This window comes from Balaenoptera physalus, assembly GCF_965194825.1.
Source record: "Balaenoptera physalus genome assembly, chromosome: 14".
Classification (NCBI taxonomy): domain Eukaryota; kingdom Metazoa; phylum Chordata; class Mammalia; order Artiodactyla; family Balaenopteridae; genus Balaenoptera; species Balaenoptera physalus.
The window spans coordinates 36,611,280-36,637,154 of record NC_138893.1 but is presented as its reverse complement, the minus strand read 5'-3'; the positions used below and the strand labels follow the sequence as shown (position 1 = coordinate 36,637,154).

At 48.0% G+C, this 25,875-nt stretch overlaps 1 protein-coding gene across 4 annotated transcripts in view; it reads right to left on the bottom strand.

Annotated features, from left to right (window-relative positions):
* The window catches only part of HSPA12A (heat shock protein family A (Hsp70) member 12A), a 162,105-nt gene that overhangs the window by 35,084 nt on the left and 101,146 nt on the right, over positions 1–25,875 (bottom strand). The window contains exon 2 of one of the 4 annotated variants that reach the window (XM_082423407.1): positions 18,878–18,990. The exons of the other annotated variants lie outside the window; for them this stretch is intronic. The gene's annotated coding sequence lies outside the window, so the exon portion shown is untranslated. The remainder of the gene's footprint in view (positions 1–18,877; positions 18,991–25,875) is intronic. 4 annotated transcript variants of the gene reach the window in all.

Genomic DNA, 25,875 nt, shown 5'->3' with positions numbered 1-25,875 from the left:
AAAAGTAGTGATGGTTGCACAACATTGTGAATGTAATTAATGCCACTGATTTGCACACTTAAAAATGGTTAAAATGGCAAAATTTATGATATATATATATACTTTACCACAATAAAAAATTGTATTAAAAAAAACTTCCTCATCTGAGAGGAGTAGCAATTTCCGATTCTACTAGCACCATGGCTCAGTGCTCTTGAAAAGAAAATGGAGACGTGAGCCTGGCTCCTGGACCAGCCGGCTAAACTTCAGCTTCTTTGCTCATCTCCCAGCACACGGTACCCCCTTCCATAAAAGCAGGGGGAGGTCAGCATCTCCACTTGTGAGTAGTCTGCCCTGCCCCCACCCCACCTTGGGCAGCCTGCAGAGAAATGCCATCCTGCACTGGGAGCCACCCTCTCTCCACCCGCTACCTGCAAGGCCTCCAGCCATGTGTCCACATTTGCACAGAAGGTTTTGGAAGACACCGAATGTCTAATTGTCCAGAAAATCTGGTGCTGGCAATTAGCAAACAAGCTATTATCTGCAGACAAACCATCCACCCCGCTGTCTGCTTGGTTCTAATTATCCCATCACTCAGCCCTTCTCAGAGCATGTCCTACTGACTCGGAAAACAGCATGTGTTGGGCCACACACTGAACACAGGCCTTGGGCCCCCAGAGGACTCCAGGGAATTTGAAGACAAGAACCAAGGATGTTTTTTGGCTCTCCCTGTACCTCCCTCCCACCCTATCTCTGGTTCAGTACGAAATAAATCATTTGACTTGCTGATCACTCAGCCAGGCCTAGAGGCAATTGAACTTCATGGATTTTCTCCATTAGAAATTAAAATGCAGCTACATTGTGGGATGATTTAAAACTGATTTGCATAGAAGGTATGGAGGAGTAACATTTTTATAGACATTTGCATATCATGCACACCCACATCTATAGCTCTATAGATCCCAAATCAAAGATAATTCACCAGTTAATGTGCATTGACCCACCACAGAAATGTAAAGAGCCTGTAGTGGTAACTTTGTTATCAAGCTAATATTTCTTTATTTAACTATTCAAGCTGTCAAAAAGGTGCTCAAAAATTTTTAGGGACAAGAATATGGAAAAGCCTACGTTAGCCCCTGCGGGATGTGAGAAGTTTCTGGTGTGCTAATAATCCCAACCAATCTTGAGAGCTTTCATTCAATAGGTAAGTGATTAAGAATAAACACAACAGGGTCAATAGAATATTACCTATTGGTCTATGGATAATTGACAGATCTAAGCTAATAGACAAGAGGAGAGAGTTGATACATGGAATGTCTGTATGTACAAGGTACATGCTGTGTGTCCTGGCTTCCAATTAAACCTAGGCCATTATCCACAGTAAGAAACACCAACTGTCATTCACTGTGACCCTGTTTAAGTTTCTCTGTAAAGCCAATATAATAACATCTGCCCCGTGACTGCTCCCGCCTACGTGATATTCCAGTTCAGTACACACAGAGTGACCTGGGCACATCAGGAACAGAAGGGAAAGGCAAAGCTAAAAGCCCAAGAAGAAGAGAGATTTTTAGAGTGCAGGCTTGGAAGAGAGAAAGGAAGCTGATGAAAAGAAAAGTGATACTCATCTGCAGAGGTAAGGAGAGAAGACTGGTAAAAGAGATTAAAGAAAAATGCTTTACCAGAAGTGTAGTCAAGGTCAGAGCCGAGGGATCAGGGAGTTTTAAGAAATACTTACTCCGCCATTCCCACAAGATTAAACAGACACTCAAAGCATCTTCCCATTTCAAGCACTAAGTTACTCTGAAATGCAGTGACACAGAGGGATTTGATGATTTCACATCACAGAATCAGAAAAACAAGGAACATTTCAAGAATGCAAACTATCAGCCACAGAATCAAGCCGAGGAGGAAGAGACCAGAAGCCTTCTAGAAAACCAATAGAAAATAATCATCAGGTCTTCTTTGTCATTAGTTTTAGATGATTTACCATTACTTATGTCTTGTATACTTACTGTATATAAGTAAGTAATCTTTACTATATATAAGTATATAATCTTTTTTAGTTTAGTGAATATAAAAATAGATACAGGTGTTCCTAGGTTCACTCTTAACCTGGGACTCAGCCCACAAAACATTCTTCAACCAAGTCATTTAAAAAATAATTTTTCCAGCAAAGAGGGATATATAAATAAATGAAAATATCTATGCAGCCAAGTAGAGGATATAAACAAGTAAAAATAGGATTCAACCAACAAGTCTCCTGCCACAGGATTTTTTAGACCCCAAAGCAGATAGCAGAGGAGAAACTAGTTGAACTTGTGAGGTTAATACTCATCACTTGCCTTAACAGTGTAATAATTAACATACAGGCTTCATCAGGGTTCCTGCTATAAAACGTGAGACTCGTAAAATCCAGACACATTCTTATTTGCTCCTGGCTCTAATGGCTTTAATCAAAGCAGACACTCCTAAAATAAAAAATAGTCTTAATAAGAGAACCTCAGAGACAGCCATAATTCATGAACTTGCTTGTTGCTCTCCTCTGCTGGAGACATTAGTCAGCAAATAGCCGTGAGCAGAATCGTGGACTTTCCGAGATATATAAAATCGATCCTCCTCCATAAATACAACATTTTTAAAGACGGAGACGGAACCATTGGGCTGACTTTATTTTGCAAGGCTCCAGGCTCATGTGAAATGACAGGTGGTCTCAAACAATGGAAACTCCCCAGCTTTTTCAAATAGGCCTCCTTGCTAGCTTTTAGATTTATGTTCTATCAAACAAATGCTCAATTTCAAAAGGATTTTTAAGGTCTGGTCCTTATGATTTTTAAAATGCAGTATATATGTTCATTTCTTTTCTCCTGCTAGCCATGAGATAATAGGTGATTTGCTGACAGTTGCCTAAAATCAGGCCATTTGAAAAAAAGCTCTCCCTTTCTCTCTCCTTATATGCCCTCCCTGTAGTGTCATCTTTGAAAATTGATCAGCTCAAGGTCATGTGTAGGTTACTGGCAAATATCTTTTAAGAAGGAAAATTTAAAATTCTTATTACCCTATAACAGGCTGCATGGCTAGCTGAACTAATGCATTATTACCGTAAACTGAACTTCCATTTCAGTAAATAATTTATGGTTTTTTTTTTTTCAATCACCATGGTTGATGTCCAAAGTAAATGGAAATTTTATTGGTGTGAACTGAGAGACCCTCCTGACTTCAAAGAACACTGAGTGTAAAATAGCTGCTCTCCAAATGCTAAATAACAATTATGGAAATGAGCGTTTATTGTGGCAGAAACCACAGCATCATGCACCAGGGGGCTGCGTCAGGCCCATCCTGACACTGGACAGCAACTTCCAGTAACCCTCCCCATCACTAAATGGATTAGGAGATAAGATGCCCCAGGGAGAGAGAACTGGGGCATCGGGGCTTCCCCAGAGACAGTGAGATCCCCAAGTTCCTGCAACCTCAGTCCATGTGCGGTGGCAGTTCACAATTTCTCTCTTAACCATAGGTTCACAGGAACATGCATGTTCAGGCAGCTGCTGGGGGGAGGTGAGGAAATGCTTTCTAGACCAACAGGTCCTCCTACTAATTTTCATGAATTATATTCAGAAACCTCACAGCCTCTGCCCACCGGGACCCAGCGTTTGAAGGGGCTCCACCGGATCACCCCATACACAGGATTAAGATACTTTTGTCCACCCAACTTCCCTTTCACAGACTCTGGGCTCATCTGGGTAAGGCCATGTCTTATTTCATCTTTGATTCCTCAGCTCCTGATTTGTCACAGGCACTCAATAAATGTAGGGTGGATGGATGGATGGATAGGTGGTTGGGTGGGTAGATGGATGGATGGATGGGTGGATGGATGTATGGATAGCTGGTTGGGTGGGTAGATGGATGGATGGATGGGTGGATGGATGGATGGATGGGTGGATGGATGGATGGGTGGATGGATGGATAGCTGGTTGGGTGGGTAGATGGATGGATGGATGGGTGGATGGATGGATGGGTGGATGGATGGATAGCTGGTTGGGTGGGTAGATGGATGGATGGATGGGTGGATGGATGGATGGATGGATGGATAGCTGGTTGGGTGGGTAGATGGATGGATGGATGGGTGGATGGATGGATGGATGGATAGCTGGTTGGGTGGGTAGATGGATGGATGGATGGATGGATGGATGGGTGGATGGGTGGGAGGATGTTTGTAACGTGTGCCCAAAAGTGGACTCAGTGACTATCCATAGACTTGGAGGGCCACTGAGGTCTTTCCCAACTGAGGCATCAACCCCCGAGTCAGGATATTAGTAACACATATCCTGAGTTACCTCCAACAACGTGGGATCAGCTCTCAAATCACCCCCAGACCTGCCTCTCTCCTCAAATGTCCCCTTTGGTTGGTGCAACCACCATAGCTCCCAGAAGGGAGATTTCCTAGGCTTCTCCCTCCCCTCTCATTGCACTCCCAAGCCCTGTCATTCCTACTTCTTAGCATCTCTCACAGTCACCCTCTGCAGCCTCACCACCACAACCCTGGTCCAGACCCTGCTGACCTTTATCAGGGCTCCCACACAGCCTCTTAGTCTCCCCGCTCTGAGTCTCCCCATCCAAGTCACGCTCCTCCGCAGTCAGAGCCATCCGGTCAAAACTGAGGTTTGCTTATGTTACTCGACCAGGCCAGGGCCTTCTATTCCCATCCCTCACACGATAAATCTAGCACACAGCTAGCAACCAGGCCTTTAAAAGTCCACCCCGCCTCCCTCTGCAGCCTCATCTCTCTCCATTGCCCCCATCCCTGGCTCCACCCAATCCTTTCACAGTCCCTGGAACATCTGTGCTCAATCCAGCCTCCAGACCTCTGCACATACTGTTCCCCTGCCTGGAGTGCACCCCACTTCCACCCCCTCCTCCGGGGAACTCCACCTCCAAAAGTCAGTCCCCTCTGTTTGAGGGAGAAGAGCCTTCTCTGCTCTCTCCATACAGAGGAGAGGGGAACTTCTTCATCAGTGTCTGGGGATTGACTGGCGAAACCCAGACTTGCGGAAATGCGAAGGACAGCAGCCAGGTTTCATCAAGAAATAAATTACAAGGAAAATACAGGGGAAAGAAGGAGGGGAAACTATAGATTAAAGGGTCTCTCGAACTTTGATGTGCATCAGAATCACCTGGAGCGCTTACTAAAACAGACGTGCTGACCCCACCCCCAAAGTTTCTACTCCAGTAGGTCTGGGAATGCTGAGTATCTGCATTTCTAATGAGTTACCAGGCCATCTGGATCAGCCCCAGACAAAGGCTATACCTTAAAAAGACACGGAAAATACAAAGTAACTCCAGTCATTGCAACACTTGGATCTTTATTGGACCATGATTCAAATGAACAAAAAAATTTATGCCATTTATGAGACAACTGGAAATGTAAACACTGACCAGATATTGATAATATGAAGACATTATTGTTAGTGGTGTAATTATGTAATTTTTAAGAGTTGTTATCCTTTAGAGATACATTCTGAAAATTATCAGATGAAACAATATGCTATCTGGGATTTTCATCAAAATAATATGGGATATTAATCCTTTGTCATTGCTTCGTTTGCAAATATTTTCTCCCATTCTGAGGGTGGTCTTTTCGTCTTGTTTATAGTTTCCTTTGCTGTGCAAAAGCTTTTAAGTTTCATTAGGTCCCATTTGTTTATTTTTGTTTTTATTTCCATTTCTCTAGGAGGTGGGTCAAAAAGGATATTGCTGTGATTTATGTCATAGAGTGTTCTGCCTATGTTTTCCTCTAAGAGTTTTATAGTGTCTGGCCTTACATTTAGGTCTTTAATCCATTTTGAGTTTATTTTTGTGTACAGTGTTAGGGATACAGCCACTATAGAGAAGAGTATGGGGGTTCCTTAAAAAACTAAAAATAGAACTACCATATGACCCAGCAATCCCACTACTGGGCATATACCCTGAGAAAACCATAACTCAAAAAAGTCATGTACCATAATGTTCATTGCAGCACTATTTACAATAGCCAGGACATGGAAGCAACCTAAGTGTCCACTGACAGATGAATGGATAAAGGAGATGTGGCACATACATACAATGGAATATTAGCCATAAAAAGAAACGAAATTGAGTCATTTGCAGTGAGGTGGATGGACCTAGAGACTGTCATACAGAGTGAAATAAGTCAGAAAGAGAAAAACAAATACAAATGCTAACACGTATATATGGAATCTAAAAAAAAAAAATGGTTCTGAAGAACCTAGGGGCAGGACAGGAATAAAGACGCAGACATAGAGAATGGACTTGGGGACACGGGTAAGGGGAAGGGTAAGCTGGGATGAAGTGAGAGAGTGGCATTGACATATATACACTACCAAATGTAAAATAGCTAGTGGGAAGCAGCTGCATAGCACAGGGAGATCAGCTCGGTGCTTTGTGTCCCCCTAGACGGGTGGGATAGGGAGGGTGGGAGGGAGATGCAACAGGGAGGGGATACGGGGATATATGTATATGTATAGCTGATTCACTGTGTTATACAGCAGAAACTAACACACTATTGTAAAGCAATTATACTCCAATAAAGATGTTAAAAATAGTAATAATAATACAGGAGGGGAGGGACAGATATTAAACGATATTGGTCACAAATTGATAATGACTGAACCTGGTGACTGATTCATCAGGGCTCAATACATTATTTGCCCTACTTTTGTATATGCTTTAAACTTTCCATGATAAAAGAGTTGGTGTTTTAATGTACCAGTTTCATGTCCATCTCCCTCGTGTCAGGAGGGCAGGAGGATATTTTTCTTATGCTGTGTATCAATCAGAGCACCTGGCCCGTACATGGTAGGTAGGTGCTCCAGACATTTGTCAAGCTAATGAATAAGCTAGTAAGAATATATATTCATTTAAACCTCTACACGGGGACTCTGAAGGCCTGGGAAGGTTTCAGACCTGGGTCACCGGTGGGTGAGGGGTACTGGTTCAGCTGGCTTCTCTGGAGGTGAGGCTGTTGGGACAGTCCTTGAAGGAGTCTGAGTTTCAGCAGAACCCACCTGGCCCCCTTGCAGGCAGCAAAGCAGGTGTCTGACCACCAGCTGAGTGGCTCTAACTCCGAGGCGGGCTCCAGCAGCCCAGCCTCAGATACGAGGCCCTCCTAGACTTTGAAATCACCTCTGTAAACCCAGGGCCTCAGAGGAGGCAGGGGGCTGTGCCCCACCCACTGCTGGATCCCTCCATGTTCTGAGAAATGGGGAGATGCCCCTGCAGACAGGCAGGGTTTCTCTAAAGACCAGGACACACCCTTTTTGCTGTGTTCAGACTCGCTGGGCTCCCAACTCCACGTGGAAGGGATGAGAAGCCTCAATGAAGGCCTTGGCATCTCCTCACCCCCCTGAGGAATGGCCAGCTGCCGTGCCAATGTCAGCTGTCGCCCTGTGACCCTTTGTATTAAAAGAGCAAACGCTGAGGCCTCCAGAAAGGGAGGGGGGTGTCCTGCGGGGACCGGGCTGCAGGCACAGTATCCTCCACGCTCAGGCAGGGCAGCCAGCTTGGGCTGCAGGGTCGAGGGCCATGTCTCCCCAGAACCAGGGCAGCTTGAGAACAGGAGCAAAGCTGAAGCTGGCTCCTTGGCTTCAGTTCTTAAAGGAAAGTAAGGAAAGCAAAATGGCTTCTGATGATGATGGAGAACATGGCATGGCAGATGGAGAAAGCGGAGGTCTGAACACCGGCTTGTGAGCCTGGAGAAACTATCTCACCTCTCTCCGGCACATCTTCTCCCTCCGTGAAGTGGGAATTTGGATTCTCAGGGCCTCAGTCACTGTGTTGCAATGAACAAAAGAGGTAAACCCTCAGAAATATGTAACAGTCCGGGATAAAAGGATCCAGGAAAAGGAGTAAGTCTGTGAATAAAGGTGATGAATTTGCTGTGGAACGTATTTCACTGATGTAACTGTGGAAAATACAAACGAAGGTATTCAGGTGATTGGAAATGCCTATGCATTCCAGGGAGAAACGTCTTATTCTAAATTCAAGTTCTTCCATTAAAGCTCATGCTTTGGGTCAATATTACCAAACTATTTACATGTGATTATTATTTAGTGCATCTGTTCAATAAATATTGGTTTAAACATAAAAAAAAAAAAACACAAATATGTAACAGCCCTCACCCACCATTTGCTGAATTCCTTCATGGGGTCAGATATTTATGTATTTTTTTAGTTTAGGCTCTTTTGCAAGTTTATTAAACTCAAATTATTAATTTGAAATTGTTAGAAATGTACAAACTCAGAAATCTATTAGGAAAGCTATCATGGTCTGCACTGAATGCAAATTTCATGCCCCGCTAAGAGGTTTACTGGTGTGGCTTGAGAAAGCCTGCTGTTAGGGGCTGGAGGTACTGGCATTCTTCCACTCGATGGGTGAGAAACATAAGGTCTAGAAGGTTAAGAAAGAAGCCCACATTTTTTAGGATGCGGCCCAGCTGGATTCGGAGCTCGCCACCTCTGAGCCTGTGCCCCACACGGTACCCAACACCAGGTCCCGCACAGGTATTGTTTCTCTTGAAAGATGAAACTACGAGAGAGGTGTTAGTGTTAACTTAAATCCCCATTTCACAGATGGGCAAATAGTGCGGGGGAGGTCAGGGGGTCACAATCACAGGGCACCCCCAAGCCCCCGCGGCCGTCTCTGCCTCCGGGCTCAGAAGACCGCATGGCTCACCCTTCCTTCGGCTCCGAAGCCGCACAGCGTTCTCCATTTCAAATGCTATAATTCTTCAAATCCAAATATCAGGGTGGGGAGAAGCCATGATAACACAGAGGTTCCGAGTCAGGAAAGCCTGGCCTCAAATCCTAGCATGGCCACTTCCCAGAGGCAGGCCCTGGGGGGAGCTACTTAGCCTCTTCAAGCCTGTTTTCCCACCCCTCCTGGAAAATGGGGGGGAGGGGATCACGATGATGGTGATACATTTCATAGGATCACTGTAAAGTAATGCATGAATAAGTGAAATAATATCTATAAAGCCTGGTGCATGGCGAGCACTTGATAAATTATGGATGTCATTTATCATGGTTACCATCATGATCATCATCACCAAATCGGTCCAACTGCTGTTGAGAAAAGGCACCCACGTGCTTACACCAGGGGACAGAGCTCCCACTTATGCACAAGGGTGGCAAATGCATTTTCTTTACATTATGCTTCTCTGGGCTTCTTAATCAAGGATAAAAAGTCTCACCAGACAGAAACCTGGCAAATGGGACCTTCAGGAAAACTCAGTGATGGGAAACACGAGGGCCTTGCTGCCATGGGTGAGGGAGACTGTCTGGCCCCGACTTCCCGCTCAGGCTATCTACTCACCTCAGGGGCACTTTCAGAATAACCACGGAGAACCTGGGAAGCCACGTGACCCTCCGCGCCAGGCAATAAACTCAGGCTTTCCTGTCCTCTACGATGAAGCACATTTTCCAACTGACCGGGTAAATGAAGAATCATTCTCCCACCAAGGAAAAGATTCCACCTGCCTGGGCACCTGGAAGGCCAGGGTTTAGACTTCCCCAATTTCTATCGTGAACAGCCTTGGGATGATGGCTCAGCCCACAGAGGCCACGGCACAGCTGGCACTGACTGTACTGAGACTAAAGCCAGGGGCAATGGCATTCCAGCCTGTTGATCTCCCCCGCAGCGGGATCTTTCCCCTCCCAAACACTCATCATCTGTCCCTGGGGAGGGGAGAGAGAGAAGCAGAACACGAGGTAAGGGTTGGGGAGACAGACAGCTGGTTCACCCCCTTCAGCTGAACCCTCCTGATGAGAGAAAGTTGTGCCACCTCCAGGCAGGAAGGGTTGCCCTTAGCCCGCTTGTACCCCAAGCCAGAACCGGAGCACAAACCTCCCGTACTCTGCCGGTGCCTGAGAGCTGAGGCTCGTGCACGTTACAGATCCTTCTGAGGAGTGTCTTAATGGAAGAAATGTCCCAAAACAGCAGCGCAGTTTGTGCACTGCACAAAGGCACCACCTTGAGGGACATCGCCCAAGCAGGACTGCATCCACCCCTAGGTATGCCGTTTTCTTACCCCAAAGGTGCCCTTCCAAGTCATGAACTAAAGGGCTATATCACCTAGAGTGAGCACCTTTTTCCAATTTTTGCACCCAGAGAAGATCTGTTTCTAATTCATCTAAAAGCACCATAAAAGGCAGCCATAGCACTTAATAATCAAAAAAAGGAAGGAAATGCCTGGAAAGGTACTGAGTTCCCCATCACTATAGGAGTTCGAGTTGAGGCCAGGCAATCACTTAGCTGTAGAAGAGCAACAGAGGGTCAGAAAAAAGGAGATGGGACTCAGGAGGAGTGGAAACCAGGCTGTATGGATTGAGGCATTCGACCAACATCCACTGAGCGCATGACTCACTACCTGCCGGGAGCTGTAGAAGCTGTGCAGCACTGTGGTTAAGCACAGGGGTGTTGGGCCTGGGGAGGCTGTTTCAAATCCCAGCTCAGTTATTTATTGATCTTGGTGGATACTGCTGCATCCACCCCAAATCCATTTCTCCCTTCTTAACCAAACCCTATTTTACATGACTAGGGGGAGGGGGGACCCTTCCCCAGATCCAGGGTAGATCCTGAGTAGTCTGAACCAATCATGGCAACCCCCATCCCCTTCCAATGATGGACATGGGAATGGGTTTGTGACCCACACCTCTGGCTGATGGGACATGAAGGGAAGTCTGCCGGAGGCTCCTGGGAAAGAAACATCCTGACTCTCAAGCGAGCCCATGAGGCCAACACCTGTGGCTGCCATCTTGCCGCCAGCCCAAGATGCAGTCAGCATGGAAAGAACCTCCATCCATCCTTCAGTGGGTCCATGAGCTGCCAAATACCTGCCTTGGAGCCTGCCAGACCTCTGGACTTCCCATGCATGGTCATAACTAATTTCCTTTTTCTAGAAACAAGATAAAGTCAGTTTTTCCATGCTTTGCAGCTAAAAACTGATGCACAGCTGTGCAATCTTGAACAAGTTACTAAGCTTCTCTGTGGTTCAATTTTCCTTCTGTATTAAATAGAGACAATAATAACTCTTACTTCCTGAGATTAATGAGGACTCAATAAGAATAATGCAGGCAGGGCTTCCCTGGTGGCGCAGTGGTTGAGAATCTGCCTGCCAATGCAGGGGACGCGGGTTCGAGCCCTGGTCTGGGAAGATCCCACATGCCGCGGAGCAACTCGGCCCGTGAGCCACAATTACTGAGCCTGCGCATCTGGAGCCTGTGCTCCGCAACGAGAGGCCGCGATGGTGAGAGGCCCGCGCACCGCGATGAAGAGTGGCCCCCGCTTGCCACAACTAGAGAAAGCCCTCGCACAGAAACGAAGACCCAACACAGCCATACATACATACATACATACATAAATAAAAAGAATGTAAGCAGACAAGAATAGCATTAAAAAAATAAAAAATTAAAATTAAAAAAAAAAAAGAATAATGCAGGCAAAGGTCTTAAGAAGTGTAGCTATTATTCCTTACAGTGTCTCATTTTATCTTTACAAACAACCCAATGAGGTAGGAAATAGGTAGATATTAGCCCCATTTAACAGCAGAGGAAACCAAGGCAGAGAGAGGTTAAGCATTTCCCCAAAATCTCACAGCTAGTAAGTGCCTGTCTCTAATGCCCAAGTCCCTTCCCTCCACCACATTCCAGCCCTGAGGTTCCAGGGGCCCTGAGACTGGCCTGAGCCTGGAAAACTCGCAGCAAAGAGCAGTGAAAAATCAGATCTCTGGAGGGAGGGGGGATAGGGGGGGACTGCTAATGGATATGAGTTTCTTTTGGGGGTGATGAAAATGCTCTGGAATTTGATAGTGGGGATGGTTGCACAACCTCGTGAATATTTTAAAATCCACTGAATTGTAGACTTTAAAATGGTGGGTTTTATGATATGTGAATTATATCTCAAGAAAAAAAAAATCTAAGAGCTGCAGGAAACCACATTGTAAGGACAACTGTCCCCTAGCCCACCTGCCCTCAGGGGCACAGCCCTCCTCCCTGGGGTGACCATCGGTGGCTCCCATCCACCCTGGCCACCGCTCCCTCACTGAACACAAGCCAACCTCTCTGCCAAGCAGGGTTCAGCAATTCTCCCAGGATGGCTGCCGACTACAGCTAGGCCGGGGGCAAAGCTGGCACTGGCCTGTCCCCAGACACCCTGCTCTTTAGCAACACAAGAACGTGGGCACAGAGCGGCGTCAGTGCCCCAGGTCACCAGCTGTGTCTCCACTTTTCCCCTAGATGCTCTGAAGCCGGCTGGCCAGAGCTAAAGGGTCAGGAGACTCCCAAGGGCCAGGCATCCTGACAGCGAGCTACAGACAGGGGGCTTGTCGGTGCTTCTCCCCGGATAAGTAGTTTCAAGGGATTCTGGAATAAATGTCAGGAGAAGGTGCCCGATAACCTGCAGCCACACTAGCCCTCAGCAGGAGTCACGGCCTCATCTTAGCAGGAGGGCAAACTGCATCAGCATTAAAACATTCTTCTGTTAACTATTTGCAAGTGCCCACTGCCTGAGCCTGGGTCCTAGGCCGGGAGGTGCTCAGGAACCTGCCTGAGAAATTCCTGCTCCCAAAATACAAAGGAAAAGAGAAGAGAAATGCCACAAGGGGCTCAAAAGAGCCCCTGGGGAGGTGAAGCAGGGCCCATCCACGGCAGCCTGAAGGGGGGCTTCCAAGGGGGCGACCAAATGCCCTCCAGCACAGGCAGCCTGGCACCTGTACACAGACCATTCCCCACACGCTGGGCGAAGGCTTCATGTCAGCTGGAAGGAAAGAAAGTCCTTTCAGAGACTTTTAAGACTAAGTTTAAACTCCCTAGTTCTTGCTCTTTTTATACAAAACCTTCACTGATGGATTGACCTTCTTACAAAAATGGAATTAGTAAACTGGGTTAAGATATTGATTAACTTTAGACTTTGCTAAGTTAAGTATACATGGCAAAATTTCAAGAGTAACTACTCTTGAAAGGAGTTGACATAGAATATCTAACTTCCAAGCAGTAACAGGAGATAAAAACAAAGAAAACTAGTGGACAATTCCCCCAGGACCGAATTTGCTCAAAGCCTTTGCCAAAAGAATATAAAGACCATGTTAAGGTGCTTTCCTGAGAACGGTGCTTACTTCCTCAGGCTACTCCACGGGGCAGGGGGAAAACCCTAAGCCACCAGGACCCAGAGGGTCCCCCAGAGCACCCCCTGGCCCACCTAAGGCCAAGCAGCTGTGATGAGGCCCGCAGAGCCTCCCCACCGATACACCAGACCCAGCTCCTGTCCCAGAGCGAGCAGAGGCTGACCACCAAACTCTGATCCGTTTTTTAATCTGAACTTCAAGCAAGTCAACTACAATGAAAACAAAACCAAACCCAACCCTTGGGGTGAATCACGACAGCAGGGAAAGAGCAAACAAACCGCAAACTCCTGCTAATCCCCATATCTCCCATCCCTACCGCGCAGAAATGCAAACGCGAGTCCTTCCAAATCTTCTCCTGAGCCGAGGTGGGGAAGGCAAGCCTCAAAACCATATGAACCTCAGGAAATAAAATACATATTATGTTTAGGGCCCACAAGGAGGCCACACAGACGGCCCCAGATGCCAAACAATTCAGACCCATCACGGGTGCCCACACCCCCTGGTGCACGCATGATATTCGTGCCTGAGTATGCAGGCCACGTGACCTCCCAGGACCCCCTGGTTCCAGCCCCTGCAGGGCCCAGATAAGCAAGAACCGAGGTCCAAGGAATGGGACTTTGCACCCTAGCCGCTACCTGTGGATGGCCAGTTGCCCAACCTCGGGCTTAGGAAGCCGTCTGGGCCTCCATAAGCCCAGGGCGGTGTTCCTCCGGCTTTCCATTGCTGCTGCGCCGCGGGCCTGTCCCTCCTGGCACCCAGGCCTGCCCGCTGCACTAAGTCTAACAGTGCACACGAGGGCTTCGGGCCTCATGGTTCTCTTTAACAGCTCCGTCTGGAACTCAATTAGTCAGGGGCCCTCTCCCCTTCAGAGCAGAACGCTCCAGATGCAGAGTGACCAGCCTGCCACCCCCAGGCACAGCCCCACCCGCTGAGCCAGGAATGTCTGAGCACAGGGCAGTGACCTCCAGGAGGGGCCCACGGGAATGCCTCAGGCTGGGAAAGTGGCAGCTGATCACAGGGACATCCACACGGGCCCGCACTCCCATCCTCGTATCCCTGCCCCTCTCTCTTTCCACACACCTAGTCTGGGAAGGTCCCAAAGGTTTGGACACAACTCTGGGGACAGTCTGCGTTAGTGAACAAGAAGACTTCCGGAAGCTAAATGTGTAGCAGGGAAGCAGGCAGGGGCCACAGGGCATCACTTCAGCATTTCCTGGGAAGTCCGTCAGCGGAGCGGACGAGGGTCCCATCCCCCGCCCCCCGTGTGCCTGCCCACACCCTCCTCTGCCCCATCCCCACTGGGCTCCATTAGTCTTGTCTAGTGGATATGCATCACATGGGTATTTGATTTATGAGAACCCGACTATGAGTTCTCAGGCCAATACAGAGCAAGTGACTTTAATTTAAATATTGTAATTAAGAACACCGGAAAATTCTATCTTGCCCATGAACTCTTTATTAGACACCATGGTGAGTGCCATGGGGGACTGAGGTGAGGTGGGCAGCCCCAGGGTGATGCTGTTTGGCCTTTTGAAGGGCAAGTTTGCTGAGTGAACTAGATGGGGAGGGAACCCTAGGCAGGGGGAAGAGCACGAGCAAAGACAGAGCCCTGTGGAGAGCTTCCCAGAGGCCTTGCACCCTCCCTCCCGGCTGCCCCCGGCTCACATCACATCACATCACAGCCACCAATTTCATCAGGTTACTCCCAGCCTCAAGCACCTGCTGTGGCTCTCCTCTGCTCTTCATATCAGATCTAACCCTTTAACCAATCAGACAGCTTCATTAGCGCCCGCACCACTGCCGCCCCATCGTGACTGCCCCCAGACAACCCCCTGCACCAGCTGGGCTGTGTTCTCTGCCATCTGGGAAGCCATCTGCCATCCCCCAGGCCCTCTCGTGCACCGGTCTGCAGGGAGAAAAGGCCCCACTAACCTTCCCGTGGGAGGATCTGACCCTTGTGGCTGCCCTCCCACCAGGCACAGCCTTGAACTACTCTTCCAGGAGTGGGGGACGGGGCCAAGGACACAGAGTTAGCTGGGCTGGAGGAGGACACCTGGTTCCACCTGCACCAGCTCTGCCACAGGCAGGACTCTGTCCTGGGCCTCAGTCTCCGCAGCTGCAACCTGGGCTAACGACTGCTCCCCTTCACAAGGCTGCGTGGAGACCGCAAGGGAAGGCCTATGAGAAAATGACAGCCCCGAACTGGGTGCAGAGCAGGTACTCAGGAAGCACAGGCCCACCCACCGTTCTGAGGCCCAGAGCACACACCTGCTGACTGAGGTTTTCCGCCTACATTTCCATCGGAGGGCCACTTAATCCCGTGCCCTGGACCAGAGGAGGCCCCCTACCACCACGTGTGCACCCCAGAAACCACTGCGGGCAAGAAGGGTGACCATCAGCCTCTGGTGCCCAAGGCCAGCCAGGCTGACCCGTGCTCGTGCTTCACAGCCCTAGCATTTCTGCTTGAGCTGAGCATCCCCACCCTGTGACTCAGCAACTCCACCAGCAGGATTCTACCCAAGAGAAATATGTACGTGCCCCCAAAAAGACCTGTTCCAGAATGTTCATAGCAGTCTTTTTCATAATCGCCAAAAACTGGAAACAATCCAAACATCCATCCACAGGAGAACAGATGAACAAAGTATGATATGGCCATACAATGAAATACTACTCAGCAATAAAAAGGGAGCAAAATCCTCTACACCCAACAACATGAATAAACCTCAAAAGCACTATGTTGAATACAGGACCCTGGTCATGAAAGAGCAGATGCTCTAAGGTTCCATTCATGTGAAGTTCAAGAACATCTCAGGTGAAAGGTATCAGAACAATGGTTACCTCACAGGGTGGGTAGATAGAGACCAGGATGGGGCACAAGGGAACTTTCTGGAGTGATGAAAATGTCCTGTATCTTGCCTAGTGTGGTGTTACACAGCATATCAGCATCCTATTGCTGCTGTAATAAATTATCACAAACTCAGTGACTTAAAACCAGACAGTTCTGGAAGTCAGAAGTCTGACACGGGTCTCACCAGGCTAAAAATCAAGGTGTCGACCGGGCTGGGTTCCTTCTGGAGGCTCCAGGGGAAAATCCACTTCCTTGCCTTTTCCAGCTTCTAGGGGACACCTGCACTCCTTGGCTTGTGTCCCCTCCCCCCATCTTCAAGGCCAGCAGCAGAGCCCCTCCGAATCTCTGACTCTGGCCTTCCTGCCTCCCATTGTCCCTCTGCCCTTATAAGGACCCTTGGGGTTACACTGAGCCCACCCCGATAATCCAGGACAATCTCTCCATCTCAAATCCCTTAATGCAATCACTTCTACAAAGTCCCTTTGACCATGCAAGGTAACATATGTGAATGTTCCAGGAGAGTAGGACACGGACATCTTGAAGGGCCGTTATTGGGCCCACCACACCTGAGTATATGGATTTTACATATGTAAAATCCACGAGCTAGACACTTAACATTTGTATGCTTTACTGTATGTGAATTATACCAATTACAACCATAAAGAGCAAACAAGAAGGGCACCTATAACCTGGGCTGTAGATGTAACGTCCTGGGCATGGCGTCGCAGGCACCATCTCACTTAATCCTCATACCTACCCTGAATCATCAACTGCTTTCTGGAAACAGAGGCGTGAGGAGAGAGAAAACCTCGCCTGCAGCTGGCAGGAGGCAAAGCCAGCTTGAATCCAAGCTCTGCCTGCTCCCCAAGTCACCAAAGACCCCTGCTACAGGAGAGGCCCTTTGATGCCCCATTGTTATTGCCATGTGAGTACTAGAACTTTCCTCCAACTCGGTTCTGAGAAAAACAGTGGTATGAGTGGGATGAGAAAAGAAAACTCAAGGTAGGGACAGCAGGGGTGATGGAGGCTGCACACCGGAGACCCCCTGCCCTGTCCAGAGGGGTGACCATGCTTCGGCTCCACCCAAGAGAGGAATCGGAAATCCAGATTTTTAGGTGAAATCTCTCATCCATTTTAATTATAGGCAATGAGTTCAAATGGATGAGCAAACCTTTGTCCACAGGCCTCCAGCCAGCCACCTTGCGCACCCCACTGCACCCCACCCCACCTGCTCCAGCAGGCCTGCCAGCAAGCCGCAGCCTCACCCCTCAGAACCCCGCTCTGCTCTCTGCAGGGCACGGGCACCTGCGGGGAAACTGACAGAAGGACACAAAGCTGCTCCGGTGAGAAGGGACCTGACCGCTCCTAAAGGGAGCCCATGAGGCAGCTGTAACGAGGCCTCCTGCCTGCTGGGAACGCACACTCCAGCGGGGACCAGAGGCCCCGTTCCTGCGATCCCTGCTGCTCCCACCACTAAGGCACCTCCAAAAAGAAGGTCTGGGGCTTCCAGGCAAATTTGCCGTTTTGCCAGATGCCCATCTGAGGGCCCCTGACCGCACCTTGATAGCTGGGGCCCAGGCCACGTGTGTCCAGGTTCAAGCAGAGCTCTGCTGAGCCATCCACAGCTGGGAGCCCAGGCACCTCAGGCAGCACCCGCCGTGGGCTCTAGGAGGAGACAGCTCGGTTACTTTTCAAGTCCCCCCGCCTCTCGTGCCCGCGCAGAGCCCTGCACCTGGGCAATGCCCAGCCCATCCTGCTCCCTGGATGGCTGGTGGTGTAAGGGAGCCAAGGGGTCTTGTGGCGTGGCTTTCTTGTGGCTGGGGGCAAAGCATGTGAGGGAGCGTCACAGAAATTATCCAGGACGAGGATTTTTGAAGAACACAAAAATCCAAACTCGGAAGCCATCAGGCCGCCTACCCACTCTCTCCCCATGGGGCCTTAACCAAGAGCCATCACCTTTCGAGCCTCTGTGTCCTTGTCTATAAAAGGAGGATGACACCCCCTTCCCCACGGCACTGGGTTTTATGAAAGCGCATCTACCGGCTCTGTCTCACCTGGCCTGGCAAGTCTGGAAGGCTGGACACTGAGTGGTCAGCAGGGGCTGCTCTGAGGGGTGTGGCCCTGGCTGTTTCCTCCTTTCTTCCTTTGGATTATACTTTCCGTGATGAACATGCAGCGCTCTTGTCATAGAACCAGCGTTACCTTGGTTTTTACCCAGTCCCTGCCCAGGACACGGCGAGGACAGAGGAGATGGCTGGGCAGGGTGGGGTGAGCAGGGTGTGAAGCTGGCCTTCACCCAGCACCTCCTGCAGCCTCGCCGCTACTGCTCAGCCGCGGTACTGCTCCTGCCCGAGGTCCCTGCCTGCTCCTCCGCTTCCCGCACCAGGACCCCCAGCCTCCACCAGCTCCCGGCGATCACCCGGCTCCCGCACTCTGGGGGCCACACTCTGTCTGGCAAATCTCCCCAGCGAGCGACCCTATGCAGGAGGCTGTACCTCTCAGCTGCATCCTAGAGATGAGGAGACAGAAGCTCGGGAAGGCTTTCAGTCCTGCCCAAGACCTCACAAGGAGCACGCTGCAGAGCTGAGACTCGCACCTGGGACTTGAGCTGGTCCCACCATGCCACACTGCCCTCCAGAGCTGAGCGCTCAGCTCAGGGACCCACCTGGAAGGAGCTCTCGAACTGCCTTGACCTCTCGGCCTCCTCCAGGCCCAGGAGAGGAGCTCTACTTAGTGGGTGTCGCTCTGGCTCCAACACTCAACCCTCCAAATGTCCCCAGCTGTCCCCTGCCTGAAGTGGGCCATCCTTGGTGCTGAGACAGAAATCTTGCCACCCTGCGGGGCGGGGCGCTTTCTGCTTGGGTCGCAGGCCTCACCCTGAGCTCCTAGGTCCTGGCTCCACCGCTGGGCTCCAGCCCTTCCAACCAGCACTGCCCTCAGCTTTACTCATTCACCTCCTGGTTGGAGTCCTGCTGTTCGGTCGCCAAATCTGGGAACAAGCCTGGAGCTGGCAGTGTGTATGGGACGACCACAGGGGCCCCCCATGGGCTCTGGGCCCTGAAGGTCCAGCTGGGGGTCGGGGGAGGCAAGAGAGGGTCACCTTGAATTGTAAGCATATTCACAGATGGAAACCAATTGACAAATTCTTCTCTGAGGGTGTGGCAAAACCAGTTGTGAGCACGGGAAGAAGTGTGGGGAGGGAGGCGCTTTGCTGGCAGAAGGAGGTGGAAGGGGCCCCTATCTTGGGACACAAAATCCCTGACTATTTCTTAATGAGTCACAGGCTGAGCAGGGCCACCCCTCTGCCACGGTCATTGTATTTTTGGCTTCCGTTTGTGTTTGCCACTTATTTCAACCTCACTGCTAGTATTTCAGTAACAAGTGGCCCCGCCCTCCCCCGCTCCCCCCGCCACTAAGATTTTTGAGGGGCAATGTTAACAGGATCCCAGCTTCATTCTTCAGCATGCTTTATTCTATCTTAAGGCCTTACTCTACAGGAATACATGTCCATTTCATAATACATGTAACTATATAACTATAGATATATTGCAATGTATACACTATATATTATATATATATAATATAGCTCACTGAGGATGTCTGTTTTTTCCATATAACTATTCATTCAACACACAAGGTTTAGATCAAAAAATAAGTAGGACAAAGTGAACTCTGACTTTGCTACTGCGCCCGGATAAATCCCATCCCGTGGGCTCATCTTCCTTCCTGAGAACCTCAGGCTCTGCCCCCGGCATGTAGCACTTTGGGATCTCACCGGTGAATGTTCAGGGAAGGCCCAAGGAATGCAGCGTTGGGGAAAAAATCAATGCCCACAACTAGCCAAGTCTTTGTGGGTTCAAGTTTGAATGAACCATACGAACCCCAAGGGAAGACCTATCAGAAGCTTCCACAGTCTCTGTCTCTCTCTTCCTCTGTCTGTCTCTGTCTCTTTCCTTCCCTTTCCTCCACCTCTGTTGCTCCCTCTCCCTATCGCTCCATACCTGCATGCACACACATACTTATGCGCGCACACGTACACACACACACGCACACACACACCCCCAGCAGCCTGTCCTGAGACAGGTCTGGAAGGACCCAGCAAGCCCAGCAGTATCAGGTCTTTGCTGGGTCTTTGGCACGACTGCTCACCATTCCCCTTCAGACTAGATAATCCCCTTTCTTCCAAGTCCTCTCCAGGGCCCAAGCCGGGTGCTGCCACCCCAGTGTCCCTATCCTCAGCCTCCCCCATCCTCAGTATCCCAACCCAGACAAGCAGAGTCTTCGCTTGCCTTGAGGGACAGCATGACCCTACTCTGCCACTAGGTCACTGTGTGCTCTTCAGGTGACTGCCACTTTCTAGGATTCTGTTTCTTTATCAGGAAAATGAAGAGGTTGGCTCATAGATGCTGAAAGCCCAATTGTACCTTCCAGCTTTAACCATTTCTCACTCTGATCATCAAAGTCACACCTTTATCAGCTGATGGCTGATAAAGACTCAAATCTGCACAGCAACTCTGTCCCCAGATCTCCACTAATTCTGATTCCATGATGCCTCAATGTACCAAGCAATAAAATCCCCTCTATGTGGGCCTAATAAAATGTCATAAAGTTTTTATTTTGCCAAGGACAGACATTAAAACTGTCTTATTAAACCTATTATCTGCTATTTTATTCAATTCATAAAAGAACGGAAAATAGGACTGCACTAGTTATCTATTGCTATTAAGAAAAAAACTGTCCCCTACAGGTAGTTATGGTGCTAGTAACCCGAATAAGTCATTTGCAGGAGATGGTTCCTAGGTGAGGGCTGTACATACAGGTATTTCCCTGAAAATCTTCACATTCAGCAAAATCCTATTAAACATAACAGGATTCATGGGGAAAATAGGGTTGGTGCATATCAGTCAACACCTACAGAACCCTGCACCTGAACCTTTCCAAAACCAGTAATGGCTCGAGTGCTATCCTGGTCCAGCGGCCACTGGGCCCTGGACCCAAGACCACACAGTGAATAAGTCATTGGCTCCTGTTCCTCCTTTGAGATGAAGGACCTCAGGGGCACTCACTTCTTACAGAGACCGATCTCATCAAAATGAAAAGCCCCATCCAGAATGTCACCTGCACCACTGCTTTCTTACAGGGGCAATGCCTTCCAGCTCCTTCATCTGCCCTCTGAGCTTTCCCATACAGCTTAAGGGGATGGAAAGATAAAAAATGGCCACAACTGGCACTAAGGGAAGGTGAATCTACACATTTTCCATTTTCTTCTTAATTCTTATTGATCTTTAATCATGAGAAAGCCCATCCTGATCTACCAAAACATAAGCACACAGGGAAAATTTGCCAATGAGCCAACACAACTTCCACGTATACCCACATCATTGCCCCATTTATCAATCATAGAAACGCGTGTTGTAACAAACAAATAATTTCAGGTGTAAGATAACGGGAAGTGGCTTTGAAGAAAATTCAACTGTGAGTAACATCTGATTTACAAAGGGCTGATTTCTGGACAATTGGCATGCACTCACAGAACGTCTTAAAAAGTAAGGAAATCCAACCTACAAGTTGTTTGAAAACGTACGACAAGTTTTTAAGGTTTGTACTCGTAACATGTGAGTCAAGCTGACTCTTGTTAGATTAAAAATAGCTGCAAATTTTTTGCAGCACCTCCCATTAAGAGGTGGAGTCTGTTTCTCCACCCCTTGCCTCTGGCTGGCCTGGTGAATTGCTTTGAGGACTAGAATGACTTCTCAGGAAGGTCTCAAGGCCTTGCAGCCTCGCCCCTCCTCCTCCTGCTGCCCTGAGACCACCACGTGCAGGAGCCCGAGCTAGCCTCCTTGAGGATGAAAGACCACATGGAGAAAGAACCCAGCTGCCAGCCAGCACCACCCGCCAGGCCCATGAGTGAGGCTATCTGGACTCTCCAGCCCAGCTGAGTCATCAGATGGCTGCAGTCACATTAGTTACCCTAGGCAAAGCCAGTAAAAGACCTACCCAGCAGAGACCTGCCAACAGAATCAGGAGCAAATACAATGGCTATTGTTTTAAACCATTAAATCCTGGGATAGTTTCTTACATAGCAAAAGCAGATATAATGTGATATTTTGTAGATATTTCACTAATTCTTTATTAATTTAATAGTTTCCCCCACTTGGGAGCCAATAAACCTTTGATTCAGGTCTCAATGATTCCATAGGCCCCTAAGAAGGATCTAATCCAGCCCCCAAAGTGGCAGTGTCTCCAAAGACCCTACCAGGATTGATTCAAAGCCAAGGGCTGACCAACAACCCAAACTCTAGGAAGGCAGCATGCAGCAGGTTCAAGAGGAACCCGACAGATGTAAAACACAGAGGAGAACAGTTCCCAACATTCACACTGCTCCCGGGGGAGGCTGAAGACTCCCTAACCAATGCACCTGAATCTTTCTGACTGTGGTAGGCTGAAAAACGCGCCGCCCACCCCAAATGTGCCTGTGTTCTAATCCCTGGAACCCGTGAATGTATGAAAAAAGGATTTTGCAGATGTGATTAAATTAAGGATCTTGAAAGAGGGAGATTATCCTGGATTATCTGGGTGGGCCTAATAAGAGATCCTTATACAAGGGTCCTTATAAGAGGAGGTAGGAGGGGCACAGTCAGGGGGAAGATGTGACAATGGAAGCAGAGATTGGAGCGATGCACTTTGAAGATGGAAGAAGGGGCCGCGAGCCAAGGAATGCAAGTGACCTCTAGAAGCAGGAAAATGCGAGGAGGCGGGTTCTCCCCTAGAGCCTCCAGAAGGAACACAGCTCTGCCAGCACCTTGACTTTAGACCGATGAGACCCAGTTTGGAATTACTTCCAACCTCCAAACTATAAGATAATACATTTGTGTTGTTTTATGCCACTGAGTTTGTGATCATTTTTACAACAGCAGTAGGAAACTAATACACTGGATAATTCCTCCTGACTACAAGAACGTAACTTGGAACTTTTATCTGTAATAACAAAAACAGCTAATAATAATAGCTAACATTAATTTAGTGTCTACTTTGTGCTCGGCTCTGTTCTAAGTGCTTTTCTTGTATAAACTCATTTAATCCTCACAAAAACCATATGAAGAAGACTATCACAATCCGTATTTTACAGATGAGAAAACTGAGCCTCTAAGAGGTTAAGTAACTCGCTGGGGCCACAGGACAGGCAAACGACAAAGCCCACAGCTGAGCCCAGGCAGTCTGGCTCCAGACCCCACATTTAACCATTACATCTCCCAAATCAAACCAACAATGATAATAATCAATTACAGCCATTTACTGAGCCCCCTCTAGGTACCAGCCTCATGCCCAGCCCTGGACATACTGTCTCTCACTTAATAGTCACAACACCCCAGTGGAGCAGGATTATTATTCATCCTTGTTTACAGCAGAAGAAATTGAGGCACAGCAATGTTTCACCCAGATGTTAAACACATCTGAACCTAGAAGCGTCAGAAGCAAAAGCTCGAGTTTAACCACACACCCTCCTGCCTCCTTCATCCCACTTGAGGCCCAGATGGCTGAGAAGAGGACAGAGATAAGTAGCACGACCACATAATTTATCTTCCAAACTGAGATACTCAGAAAGTGAACAGAGTCACTATTAACGCTTTCACTGGGACAAGAGGCATAGAGCAGAACTGTCCTGGCAAACCCAGACACACGGCCACCCTAAAGATAAGGGGACTAAAATCGAGGTGCACACGCTGCAGGTCACAGTTCCCCAGAAGGGGTGTGGTGGAGCAGCTGTCGGCCCCTCCTGACATCTACAGCTGCCAGGTCACGGTCAAGGCTGGAAAGGGAGGGTGGTCCTGGCAGAGCTCAGAGCAGAATCTGCAAAGCTCCAGATCTGGGGCGTCATCACGGCGGGCCGAGTCATTCCGATGGTGGTCTGGGAGCCCATTCAGGGCAGAGGTTGGGCAGCCCTGGATAGAGCCCAGGTATGCAAAGAGACCTTGAACCCCACTGGTGCCCCAGTCAGAAACCCATCGTGGAGCTCAGAGCCTTGGCAAAGGGCTAACTGAAAGCCAAGCAGGGTCAGCATCCTGAGACACCAGCTCTCCTCTAAAGACCTGGGCCTGAACAAGACAAGGTTGCCCACTCTCACCACTATTATTCAACATAGTTTTGGAAGTTTTAGCCACAGCAATCAGAGAAGAAAAAGAAATAAGAGGAATCCAAATCGAAAAGGAAGAAGTAAAACTGTCACTGTTTGCAGATGACATGATACTATACATAGAGAATCCTAAAGATGCTACCAGAAAACTACTAGAGCTAATCAATGAATTTGGAAAAGTAGCAGGATACAAAATCAATGCACAGAAATCCCTTGCATTCCTATACACTAGTGATGAAAAATCTGAAAGAGAAATTAAGAAAACACTCCCATCTACCACTGCAACAAAAAGACTAAAATACCTAGGAATAAACCTACCTAAGGAGACAAAGACCTGTATGCAGAAAACTATAAGACACTGATGAAAGAAATTAAAGATGATACAAACAGATGGAGAGATATACCATGTTCTTGGATGGGAAGAATCAACATTGTGAAAATGACTGTACTACCCAAAGCAATCTACAGATTCAATCCAATCCCTATCAAACTACCAATGGCATTTTTCACAAAATTAGAACAAAAAATTTCACAATTTGTATGGACATACAAAAGACCCCGAATAGCCAAAGCAATCCTGAGAAAGAAAAACGGAGCTGGAGGAATCAGGTTCCTTGACTTCAGACTATACTACAAAGCTACAGTAATCAAGACAGTATGGTACTGGCACAAAAACAGAAATATAGATCAATGGAACAGGATAGAAAGCCCAGAGATAAACTCACGCACATATGGTCACCTTATCTTTGATAAAGGAGGCAAGAATATACAGTGGAGACAGCCTCTTCAATAAGTGGTGCTGGGAAAACTGGACAGCTACATGTAAAAGAATGAAATTAGAACACTCCCTAACACCATACACAAAAATAAACTCAAAATGGATTAAAGACCTAAATGTAAGGCCAGACACTATCAAACTCTTAGAGGAAAACATAGGCAGAACACTCCATGACATAAATCACAGCAAGATCCTTTTTGACCCACCTCCTAGAGAAATGGAAATAAAAACAAAAATAAACAAATGGAACCTAATGAAACTTAAAAGCTTTTGCACAGCAAAGGAAACCATAAAGAAGACGAAAAGACAACCCTCAGAATGGGAGAAAATATTTGCAAATGAAGCAACTGACAGAGGATTAATCTCCAAAATATACCAGCAGCTCATGCGGCTCAATATCAAAAAAACAAACAACCCAGTCCAAAAATGGGCAGAAGAGACCTAAATAGACATTTCTCCAAAGAAGATATATAGATTGCCAACAAACACATGAAAGAATGCTCAACATCACTAATTATTAGAGAAATGCAAATCAAAACTACAATGAGGTATCACCTCACACCAGTCAGAATGGCCATCATCAAAAAATCTACAAACAATAAATCCTGGAGAGGGTGTGGAGAAAAGGGAACCTTCCTGCACTGTTGGTGGGAATGTAAATTGATACAGCCACTATGGAGAACAGTATGGAGGTTCCTTAAAAAACTAAAAATAGAACTACCATACGACCCAGCAATCCCACTACTGGGCATATACCCTGAGAAAACCGTAATTCAAAAAGAGTCATGTACCAAAATGTTCATTGCAGCTCTATTTACAATAGCCAGGACATGGAAGCAACCTAAGTGTCCATCAACAGATGAATGGATAAAGAAGATGTGGCACATATATACAATGGAATATTACTCAGCCATAAAAAGAAACGAAATTGAGTTATTTGTAGTGAGGGGGATGGACCTAGA